Genomic DNA, 12,687 nt, shown 5'->3' with positions numbered 1-12,687 from the left:
TGGGACTGGAACTGTTGCCCCTTTGCCATGTGTCATTCCAAGCAGCTGCCATCTCCCGGGACACTGCTCTGTGCCCCAAATCCCTCTGTGGGACGAGTGGAGCAGTGTGATGTCTTGTCTGACATCCAACCTTGGAAAACAAGTCAGATCCTCTTCTCGTTGAAGCCCCCTCGGTCACTGATGGGAATTTCACCCACTTTCTCTGGGATGCAGGTGCAGACCACCTGCTGCACCAGCACGGGCATGCAGTATGCTCTGCGAGGTAGTTTACACTTTCTATAAACTCCCCACTACGTGGCTGTTCCTTTGTGAGCAGAAATCCTGAGCAGGGATGAGAGTACATGAGCAAGGAAAGGCTCGCTGATTATCCCAGGGTAAACAGAGCATTTGCTTTAAGCAAATAGCTAGCCCTGACTCAGTCTAAATCAAGCTTGTGATCTTTCTGCATTAAGCCAGGTTAAATAGATCTTAAAAGACTTGCACGTGTGAAGAATCCTCATGTTCGTCTTCGCGTGAGTAGAGGATGTTTATCACAAGTCATGGGACATTGTCTGCTTTTCCCGGCGAGGGAATCTGCAGAGTCTCTTCTCTCAGGCTGGGTTACTGGAGGCTTTGGAAACAGTGCAACTGTGGAGATGTTTCTGATTAAAATAAAAGAAACCAAACAACTTTTATTATACAAAAATCAAATATAATTATATCCGCCTTTTCTATTGAAGAAGCAAAATCCACAGTACCTGAAGTTTGATTTCCCCCCCCCGCCCCTGGCATTTCATGAACAAGGTAGGCTTCTTCAGCATCGCTTTTTTGCTTCTGCCATTCAACTCAGACCTTTGTGTAGCATAACCCAGCAGTTGCTACCGTGGCTTCCTGGAATAATGCCAGTGGGGTCTGCAAGGGGTCAAGTTGGAATTACACACCTATAAATGCAATCAGCATCTAGCCCTGCACCCACAGCATTTCATTATCCATTCTGACTCCCTTTTGGCACTTCACGGATCAATGGGGAACTGTAAGAAAAATTTATCTCATTAACTTTTGGAGGATGATTGGAGTGTGTTTGAATCGTGCTTTCAAAAGTTTTAATTAAGACATATTTACTGGTGTCAATAGTTGGGTGATTTTTTTTTTCCCTTTAAACTTTTTTACATTTTCCAGGCCTTCATCTGATCCCCAGGGCAACTAATTTAGTTGGCTTTGCTTTAATGAAGGATATGAGCAAGAGGATGCTTTTTTGACTCTCAGCTGGAATAAAGAAATCTCTGTATTTCACCATTTAGTAGAATAGTACATGGGAAAACATGTGTCCCTTTGGCAGAGTGGCAACAGCAGGCTTTGAGCCTCAGAGGTGAAAGAGGTGGCACGATGTCATCTTCCACACCGGAGACCTGCACTTTGCAGATGCTGAAATACGCTGAGGTGCAGAGAAAGGATGGTCTGAGGAGGAAGGACCAGGATAAAGAATTCAGGTGAGGACTCAGCTGCTCCTCTGCCTTCCTATAGCAGGGACACCTTCCCAGCCCGTCTTTTGTAAGTGGAGAACCATGCGGCTCACAGCAGCAGCTTTGCGGTACAGGGTCACATGGACAAGCTACAGGATGCTGACACCCTTTGGAGCAGGCATGTGGCTGAGGTTTGATGAGGTGCAAGGGAAGGAGGAAAATGGTTCACAGCACGTGTGCCTACGTAGGATTAAGTCACCAATGGTGGCCACAGTCGGGGTTATGGGTCTGTGTACTTGGTAGCAATAGGATGCAGAGGAGAAACTTGGGTTTGACACTGGATGGGTTGGCCTCACCCCAGGTATGTGTCTCCTTGTGCTCCCTTGTGTCTTCTGTCAGATGCTCTGTAGCTCCAACACCACACCTGTGCCTCCACTGCGAAACTAATTTTGCCATGCAGTTCCAAGGCTCATGCAGTTGCATCTGTTTTTCTACCAGCTATAACTTTTGAACTGATGAATTTCAATCCAATACAAAGGCAGGCTGGAAGACCTGGGGATTATCTGGTTAACACACATTTCTAGAGAAGAAAGAACCAAACTGATGGGTGGGCTGAGGTGGGGTTGGGGAGCGCAACTGTGATGTTTAGCCTATCTGCCAGCCACACTGTCAGCTGAGTGCAGAGATTGCCTATAGATTGCACTGTGAGCATATTTATAAGGGATGGCTGTATGTAAAGACCCCTCCATATTTTACCTTGGGGCTATTCTGTTAATTTTGAGATGAGGAAACCTCGTACCCCCTCCCTCTCCACCTGCAGATTTGAATTAGTTCACTCCTAGGACAAACCTGCTCCTCCCTACAACCGCTGCAGTGAGGAAGGAGGTACATGTTTTGCTGAGTTCCCGGTGCTGTTCCCACTACAGCATCCAAGGTTTGCTACTTGAATTTAAAATCAGCTAGAGCCCCATTATCTCAGTAAGAACAAATCCTCCGTTTCTAACAGTAACATGACATACAGATGCCCAGGGCAAAGGTCCTGTTAGCCCTGAACCTTCTCTTGGAGCACAGCCTGGAGGGGACCATTACTGTTCTAAACTACCTTGCAAGTATTTCAAATCACCTTGTTCTCAATCCCATTTGGGGACCACGCTTTTGCTGGGAACTACTGATGGGGAGAGGCTGATGACCCTGCAGATGTTCCCTGCCTCAGTTTCCCCCACTGACTTTTTCTATATTTTGCTGGTTTTACAGTGGCCACCTCATCAGAGCCTGCTTTGTGACAGAGCCTCTTGGTAAGATCATAACTTGAGACGAGTAACAATGAAGCGCTGCCAGTTCAGCTTTTGCCCCTGTGGCACCTTGCTTTCTCAAATGTCAGCCTGCATACAGCGGCTTCTCTCCCCACTCTGCTAACCCCCCTACCCTGCATGGTGCTGAGTGTGGTCAGACACCAGTGCAAGCCCCTGCAAACCTCTTAGCAAATGTGACGGAGAGAAGTGCTGGCTCAGCCAGCTGGCTGGGGACCTCTTCAGAGGAGACCAACCTGGTCAAATAGATCTTTTTCTTATCATCTTGGAAAGTCCCTGGGAATAGCCACAGGCTTAGGTAGACGCTTAATGTTGCTAATTGTTTGTGTTTCAGTAGTGCTGGAGGTCCCTGCTGTGGACTAAGGGTCTGTCGTGCAGGAGGTCCATAGAAAGCACCCACCAAATGAACTCGTGAGCTCTTTCTGTTAGACACCAGCTACCACAGTGGGCAATTAGTTAGCAAGTCTCTGGCTAGGTCACCGATGCAAGCACTCGCAGCTGCTGATTACAGCTGCTTTTCCTCCCATCCTGTCACCCTGGAGGGAGCAAGCCCCTGTTCCTCTGCAAAGCGAGAAGGGGCTGTCTTGGTGGGGGAGGGGGGAGGCTGGGTGGTGGTATATAATCTCAAGAGGGGTGGGTAATGCTGGAAAAGGGAAATGTGGTCTGCTTGAGTTTTGCATCCAGGTGCATCTGCATGGCGATGCACACAAGTGCAGATGTAGATTTGTTGTGTCTTGCCCATAAACCTGTTCAAAGGCAGTGGCCCAAAGAGGCTCTGAAAGCCCCTTCTTGTCATTTCAGGATAGGAGTGGCCTCAAGTAATTTGGTATTTGTCTTCCCAGATGTCTTGCAAATTAATTCATTGTGTGTTTGCCCAGCCTACGCTGGACCTGTGGAAACGATACAGCATGTGCTGGGTACTCGGGACCAGTTGGTCCTTTGTCCAGGACACCACTGGGCTCCCCGCTCTGTTTGCACTCACTTTTACCACCTGCTGGCATTCTTACTGCTCACTCTCATATTTAATAATTCTCTCTAGACAGGGCAGATGCTTTTGACAAGAGAACAGCAAATGTTGTGATCGGGATAAGAACAGGGTGTTGGGACGGGGTGCTGGAATGCGGGGTCCCTGTGCTGTGCTGCATGCCCTGCTCAGAAACACGGCTGGTGGGAGCGATTGCTCTGGGGCAGAGGGGTCACCAAAGACAGCGTGTGCCACACTCACTGCATCTTTTTAAACAGGATGATCACTTCTTTTCTGTGGGGCAAATTGACTGACCTCACAGCTCTGGGTACATTGAAAGTATTTGCCATGGTGTCCTGCGGGCAGGGATGTGGGGAAGCTGAAGAGGGTCAGAGCTGCTGAGGAGCCGTTTGGGTAGCCAAAGCAGGGCTTGCAGTGAGAGGCTGTCTCAGGCTGGCAGTGGTCAAGGGATACGTTTCAGATAAACAACGCGTTTTCTATATTCAGTCTGGGCACAAGCCATGAAAAAGCAAGTGCAAGAATGGGTGAGGCATGGTGGTGCTGCAATGTACGCCTGGGTCTGCAATGCAGTGCGTGCTGCAGGTCTCCCGGTATGAAAGGAGACAAATCTGTGCTCTCTAGCTGTGTTTAAAAATCCCATTCACAACTCTGTGGAGCTTCTCCATCTGGCAGGTACCCAGGTACTCAGCACTGCTGAGACTTGGATCTGACAGCCCCAGTCTGCCTCTGCTCTGCTGTGTCGCCTGTTACCACCACTGCCAGCTCTGACCTGGTGCTTCACAACCCTGAGGAGCAACCATAAGCTGATTTGAGGCAGGGCTAAGCTATAATTTCATATGCAGGTGGCAACACCAACATGTACAAAATGCTCCCAGGGCTAGGAAGATAGTGTTGCAGGTGTTTTCCTAAAGAGAGCAGAAAATTGAATCTAATTTAAAGGAAGCAGAGAGGTGTCCATTACAGCGATAATGGACCTAGGCAGGGGGACAGCTTTGTGCTGCCCCTCTCCTGTGAGCGGTACCTGGGGGTGCCCAGGCTCTGGGCAGCAGATGAAGTCCTCCTCCCTTCCTTCCCAGCTGCTCTGCATCTCCCTGCAGTTTGGGCAGAGGCCAAAAAGCCACACAAGTGTTACCTACTGAAATCCATCACTGAGAAACTTGGTTAAGCCAGTTCTATAGCAACAAAAGTGAAGAATCAATCAGAGCTTAATTATCTTTCTGGAATGAAACAAGAGCTGAACACAACAGCAGTTTCGCAGCAATTCACATCCCTGCCCTTCCACTCCGTCTGAAAGGTAGCACAAGCCTTTTCCTGCATTCAGCTTTTCTTTCCCTTTAACACCAGATAATCAGCTTAATAAAGAAAAGATTGTCCTTACAACACAACAGAGCCTTAAGGGGGAGAAATCTGCCTTGAGGAAAAAAAAAAAAAGAAAAAGAAAAAGGGAAAGAAAAAAAAAAGTGTGGCTCACATATAGCAAAACTGTTGGTTCTGCACTGGTGGTGTTTGGAGAGTCTGGGGAGGATGTGTGAATGAACATCAGCATCCTTCCCCGGGAAAGAGGAGCGCTGTGGGGCTGCTGGTACAGCCTGGGCCATCCACTGCCTTTAGAAGTGGGAGATGGAGGAGAGTTTGAGGAAGTTTTTGATCATTTGCGCCAAACCAAATCTTCAAGGCCCTTGTCTGCAGACAAAAGGGAGTTCTCAAAAACCGCTCCACCTGGGATGACAGTTATGACAGCTTCATTAGTGCTGATGAAGCAACCCAGGTAATTAACAAGGATGGAATAACTGTGCTTAAGTTTTATAAAAGAATCCAGAAATGGCCCTAGCCTCCGTGCTTCAGGGTACATATGAGCTGAGCAGTGATGGTCAGGGGACAATGTGATGCTTGGTTACCCCACCTCCAGGTCCCGTGGGATTTCTGCACTTTTCTCAGAAGGAGCAAGTGCTGCTTGCTGTTGTAGACTGCCAAAATGAATTCAGCCATGCTGGAGACACTGGTTGGGAATGGTCTGTGAAAAATGTTCTTTGCAGTGCCAGAATATATTCCTGTGGACTGAGCTCTTTCAGGTACCTTAGGTGGTTTTTTTCTGTTTTCCCCCAGAAATATAAACCCAGAGGAAACCAGAGTGCTTTGGGTTGCGCTGCTGTTAAACAGGGCTGCTGCAACAAGACATGCCGTGTGCGTGCCGGCGGAGAAAGCAGCGCATGGGGAAAGGGGTAAAGTTGTGTGTTAACACTGACATCCCTCTGGGTCTGTCTCAGTTTCCCAGCACACCGGCAGTACTGGGTTTGCAGTGTGTGCCCTGGGTGCATCCCAGCTCCATCGCTCCCTCCCAGGCCCACGACCAGAGCCCCTGGCTCAAGGACGCCTCTCCTGTAGAAGATCGATGTGGTGGGAACCTGTGTGTTGGTAGTGGGTGTGTTGCCCTATGGTCCTTCAAATTGGCTTTGCTGGGCTGTGTTTGAGAGTGAAAGGTGCTAAAAGGTGAGGAGACACCCCTGGCAATGGGAGCAAAGCTGCAGGAGGGGAGCAGATCTTGAAGCTCACCTTCTCTGACCTTCTAAGCAGCTGTGGGCATCAGGACTTATCTTTCTTTCTCCAGACTGCTGACCTTTCTGAGACAGTGGGATGTCAGGCTTAGAGAGTTTCGGCAGAGATCACTGTGTGGCTTTCTCTGTCAAAACCAGCTTCTCCCTGCAGAACTTAACTATTGTCTCACAAGCTGCCTGAGAAGACCCGTTGCCAGCATGAGTGATGTGGCGAGGCAAAGTGAGATGGAGACCCTGCAGAGTTTCTGCGCGAGGCAGAAGGAGCTGGAGAATTTCAAGTGAACACTGAGGTGTAAGAAAAATCCCCTAGATGCTCAGAGAGGTTGCTGCTCTTCTCCCTGCTACTGCTGGGCATCCCAGCATCTCCACCTCAGCATCCTAAAGAGCCAGAGAAGCTGGGGACAACAGCCATGGGACACTTCCACCAGGCAGCAGTTTCTCTCAGCCTTACACCAGTGGTTTGGTCCCCATCTCTTTCTCACCAGGCTTGTGCCAGCAGTGTTCAGCTGGCAAAGGGGATGGGTGGGCAGCCAGTGGGACTTACACTGCCCAGAAGGAACTCAGGCTCAGGACAATGTCATGGCTGTGGCTGCGGGCACCGGGGATAAAGGTGAGGGGAGTGCCAGCTGGGTCTGAGGGACTGAACAAGTGTTGTGTCGTGGTGCGATCAGCACACATTTGGGTGAAAGGCCCCTGAGCTGAAGATCTTGACAGAGGAAAGGATTTGCCCATCATTAATACCTTGTGAAGCTGAGGGACCGCAGAGTTAAGGGATCTGCCACTGGAAGGGCAGCAAGATGCAGCCACCAATTTGTCCAGCAATACCTTGGAGAAAAAAACCCAGCGAGCTTGGAGATTTACAGGGTAGGTTTACAAGGATTAAGGAGGCTTAGGAAAGAGTAACTTTGGCCTGCAGAAATATAAATGTCTTTTGCCATAGGTACCCTCAGCCTACAGGGTGTACATGGCTTTGCCTAATGAAAGGCCTTGTCAATGAACTCGAACACATGCTCTCTTGCCAAGAGCTGCTTACTTGTGGGCAGACATCATTCAGAAAGCCAAGGAACCAAGGCGTTTGTGTGAAAGCTCAGGGAAGCAGTTGTGTCACTGAAAAACTGGGAAGATTTAATCTTTTTTCCTTTGTGTGAATATATTTTTCTTTGTAAAACAGCAGGGTAAGAAGTACAAGGTGGAGCAGACCTGAACTCAGAGTCTGTAAATTGCACTCCTGCTCTGAACGGGGCTGAGGGTCCAGGACCCTGTGTGCCCCATGGTGCACCGCAGACGGGGGTCCCTCTTGGGGATGATAAAAGATGACGTGCGTTGACCTTGGAGCAGGCAGAGCTTGGCACAGAAGGCTAGACCCTTTCTGGATTCAGCCAGAACCAAAGGGTCCATATCCCTCCCTCTGGACTCCTGGGCATGGAATGGGAACGGCATCAGTCATGCAAGCGCTTGGTGCAGTCTGGTTGATGCAAATGCAGTTTCCATCCTAGAGCTTCCTTTAGATCTAATTAACATAAAATGGTAAATCATCATTGATAACTTGGTGTGTCTGCCTGACCTCAGCTCTGGGACCACACTGTTGAACTCTGCAGACCTGCAAGAAAGCCCGAGCCAGTAACTAGGAGGGCTTCCTCCTGATTTACAGGGCCTGTGACCTGTAAGTCAGCACCTATTTAATTCTGTTTTATTGTCTGTCTTCTGTAATCAGCTTAAATGGGAGAAGCAACTGAGTACTGAAAGTGAGTTCACTAAATGCTCTTGCATGCATGCGTGAACAGGAAATCTTTTTGCTTTGCTTTGGATTTGTTTCGTTTTGCTACGCAGAAAGTGCAGCCATTACTGAGGAGCTTTTGGGAATCGCGCAGGCGGCGGTCAGGGTGCTGGGGTGCCCGGTGTGTCAGCCCTGCCACACACAGAACCCGTCCAGGGCCCTGAGCTCTGTTACTAGCTGTTGCAGACAGCCTGAGCCCGTCATCAGCAACTGCCCATTGCCCTGGCACTGGGTGAGGCTTGAAAACCTTCTCCCCGGCAGGGCAGAGATGCCCAGGTGGCAGCGGGTCAGGGGTATCTGTGGGGCTGGAGCGGGTGGGTTCTGGGGGTGGCAGTGCACCCTGTCCCCCGGTGTGCTCGCCTGGAAGGGGTGAAGCCAAGGCAGCACCGCCTGGGCTGGGAAGGGTGGCGATAAGCCTGCTCTCCGCCGTCGGGGGTGGTGTGGGGGGTGTGGGGGGAGGTTGGGCAGAGCTGCAGGTCGCTGTCACCACCAAGGGCCAAGCAAGAGGGGAAAAGGGGCCCCAGAGCAGCACCGAGACCGCGCAAACGGCGGCTCCGGCCCGGAGGGCTGCAAGGCCGGTGGGGGCGCGGGGGGCGCTGGGGCCAGACCCACCCGGAACGCGGCCAGCGCGGCCCCGGCGGGCGGGAGGGGCTGCGCGCTGGAGCGGGAGGGGAGGCACGGCCCCACGGCCGGGGACCCCCCCACCGCTGGGGACCCCCCCACGGCCGGGGAGCCGCACCGGGGCCGTCCGTCCGAGAAGGCGATGCCAGCCCAGCGCGCCGAGCAGGCAGGGCGAGCGCGTGCCGTGCCTGCGTCTCCTGCCCGCCCCTCCCCCCCTGCGGAGGGCAGCGAGGGGTCTCTCCCCAGCTCCCCCTATTCCAGGGGCTCCCGCCGGGCCGGCTGTGAGCTGTGCCCCAGCGCAGGGATGGCGCTGCCCGCAGCGGGTCTGACTGCAGAAACCCCAGCTGCAAGGTGAGCCCAGAAAATCTGCGTGAAGTGTAAGTGGGAATGGGGGAGCACGCTGATTTAGAGAAGTCGAAGGCTGGATCCACAGAGAGGGTGTCATGGCTGAAGGAAGAGCTGGAGCGTATCTGGGGGCCTTCTGAGCTTGGTGGTCCTGGAGGGGGCCAGCAGAGCCTTGCTGGATCACGGGAGGGCAGCCAGAGCGCTGGGTCTGGTAAGTGCGTGTGTCCGGCACCGTGCCGGGAAGGTTTGGTGCACAGGCTGGCCTGTGGCCGCAGGAGCAGTGGAGCTGCATGGCTCTTGCCTCAGCAGGATTTGGCCATTTGGCCTCACTGTGGCTGGGCAGCCTCATCCCCTGCCCCTCCGAGGGCTCTGGCTGCGGTGCTGAGGCCAGATGGGATCTGGTGCTGCTGTAGCCTGGGGTCAGGCTGAGGAAACAAGACGTGAGAGAGGGCTGTGTGAGAAGGAATGGTGAGAAGCCTTGTTGGCGTCTCCTCTCCTTGGCTGTGGACCTCCCGTGGACCTGACTCTGGTCCTTGCCTGGGCTGTGCTGTAGGTGTGCCTGTGCCTGGCCCTGTACCTTGCTGAACTTTGTGTTGCTTTGTGATGTGGCTTCCCAGCTTGACTGCCAGCCTGCGTCTTCACCACCCACCTTTCCGGGGAGTGCTGGACTGTGGCATTACCTTGGGTCATGTCACTGTGCCTGCTCTGCTCTCTGTGTTCAGGCACTGTGGGACTGCACCCTGCTTGGTGAAGACACTGCTCTGTCTTACCCTGGAGTCCCAGCTCCCCTTCTCTCAGGGAACAGCCCCCCTCTTGCTGCTCCCTGACACAGGCTGTGGGGACACCGTGAATACCCATGCAAGCCTCTAATAACACTTTCCACCCTCCTGACCCTGTGGTGAACAAGTCTTTCTGACAATCTTTGGAAAGTCAGAGGGGCTGAACATGGGTTGAGTTTGTGCAGAGATGCCCACAGGGGAGGAAATCTGGAGCCTGCAGTACCACTGCAGCTTGAATCAATGGGGCACGGTGTTCCCAGCAAGCATTTTTCACTGGCTGCGTGTGTTGGTCCTTGTCTGTAAGCACATCCTGATCATGGTATTGCAGACGCTGCCCTCAAACCCCACTTCATTGCAGCATGATGGGGGGTACTGGAACAGGGACTCAAGCTGTCCAGTCCAGGAGGAGCTAGAGTTATCTGCATTTATAGAGATGTCAGGGTAGTTAGGTGGCTTGAGGCACTTTTGGGGAGAGCAGGTTAAGATGGTGGGTAGGTAGCCAAAGCCAAATACTGACTTTTCATTAGGTGCATGAAGAACTTGTCATACCTTTTGAGTTCCAGAGCTCCACAGGCCTTGAAGAAAGCCTTTCTTCAAGGCTCTGGCTGTGTACAGGACATCAGAGCAAAGGTCCCCAGCACAGGGCATTAGAGGTGTGGTGGCCAGAGGAGCTGACTGCCCCCCCCCCCCCCCCCAGACACACACTGCACACCCTGCCTGAGGAAGGCAAGGTGTGCAGTTCTGCCTTGGGGGCTGGAGGCAAAGTAAGTACTGCACTACCCGAGCACCTTTGGCTGCATCCGCATGGCAAGACAGGCTGCCTTCATGGAAACCACAGCTCTCACCTGCCTTCTGTATCAGCTAAACAGACCCATGGTCACAACGCATGTAGATCCCTCTCCCTCTTAAAAAAAATACCCAACCCACCCACAGAACCCCAGGATCTCCCTGGGAGAAGGTCAGGTCTGTAGGTGACTTCCAGGCCATCCATACTGCTGTGTTCCCGTTGCCACAGTGGGAGCTGTTCCCTTACAGACGATTCCTGTAGAACTCACAATATTCATATAAAACCAGGCGCTTCTAGGGAAATAACGGGCTGATTACAAAGCATATTTTTGTGGTTAATTTGTATTCCACGTGGCCTTTTCTGCGCTAGTCCTTGCCAAATGGGAGCTAGATATTTTCCTGGAGCTACGGGAGAGCTACAGGGGCAGGAGCAGCAGGGCCAGGACAGGGACCCTGCTCCGTTGTGGTGCCTAAGTGGCACTGCAAGCCCATAATACTGTGTCAAAAAGAAGTCTGATGAAATGACTGCCCAGGGGGAGGAGATTTCAGAGGGCTTCTTAATAGGAAAAGATGAAATACGCAGTGTCTGGAAATGGAAGTAAGCAAAAATCAACCTGGAGATACAATGTAGATTTTTAAGTGAGAGTAATCCAGCCACTGAGACTGATTGCCAATGGGCTGCATTCTCCATCACTACGAGTCTTTAAATTAAGGGGACATGACTTTAACAACTTGCAGGCACCATGGCAGAAGAATTTTAGGACTTTGTGCAAGGGCATTAGATACAAGGGGACCAAGGAGTCAGGCTGCGTGCATGTGTGGGGAGTGCTGCATCTCTTCAGCAGTGCTCCTAGGACAGAGCTCATTTTGGGTTGGATATATCTGGAAGAGAAAGGACTGACAGGACCAAGTTGGCGAGCAAGCTGAGCAGCGGGCATTTAATAAATCAGCCGAAGACCTGCACACCAAGCTCCCCCAGGGCCATCTCCCTGGATAAGCTGAGTGGGAGCAAGGGCAGAGGAGGCTGTTAGCAGAGCAGTGTGAGGAATTGGTTGTCCAACTCCTTGCCTGAATGCCTTATTGCACGAAAATAATTTTTGTTCTGGATAAAATGAAAACTTTTCTTGAACCTGCTGAGCAGTGAAGATAATGGCATTTCCCACTCCCAGCTGGGGGCCTGAGCCAGAGTTTGCTAGATTCATTGAAAGTCACCATTATCCAGCAGATGGCTTAATGTAGCCATTGCATAGGGTGGGTGGATGCAAGGTCAGTCAAAGGGGCAGATGTAAGATAATCTGTGCAACCTTTGTTTTTGGACAGTTCTTCATTTTTCAAGGACATCTCCATACTGGAAGCTGTTTCAGAGTGTCTTTTGTAAGCTAATGCACTGCCACTGCCAGTTCCAACCAGGAAACCATTCTTATTTTAGAGGAATATTTATCTTACCTTGTATGTCCATGGTAGTCAGATGGGCTTTTGAGAGAGTACACATTCAGAGAGAACCTATAGGAAGTGTCATCTAAAATGTCCCAGCTTTTAGAAGAAGACATAGAATTATGTCTACAGTATTGTAGGAATGTGCTGTGTGGGAGCATACCCCACTGCCTGGTTCACGTTGCTGGTTACAGCACAGTGCCCACAGGCAGGAATGTGGTGGTGAAAATGCACGAGTCCTTTTACACCAGGACGAGCTGATAGTGCCTCCTGAAGTGGAGGGACCCATATACCCCTGGAAGTGCTTGTGGGTTTGATAACCTTGTCCACCCGTCAAGGGCATCCCACGTGAATTACACGCAATAGGCAAAGCACAGAGCTTTGACCTGTGACGAGGCTTCATAGCCAAAGCCTGGGTACGTTAGTGGAAAGAGCATCAGAAGATTTTGGATAAAGCCTGTTGGCTATAGAGCATAACATTTAAGAGAAGGCAGCTCTCCAGCAGGATCTCTCCCAACCTGGTGTCCTCATTTAATGGGTAGTTGTCTCTGGTCTCTTCGTGTTGCACCGCTTGCTGAACTGCTCTGTTACCTGTACACGAGCTCTGCACTTAGGGGTGCTCTTCACTTTACAGCTTTGGATTTTAGTTATAG

The sequence above is a fragment of the Falco rusticolus genome, chromosome 12, assembly GCF_015220075.1.
Source record: "Falco rusticolus isolate bFalRus1 chromosome 12, bFalRus1.pri, whole genome shotgun sequence".
Classification (NCBI taxonomy): Eukaryota; Metazoa; Chordata; class Aves; order Falconiformes; family Falconidae; genus Falco; species Falco rusticolus.
This window is presented reverse-complemented; position numbering follows the sequence as displayed.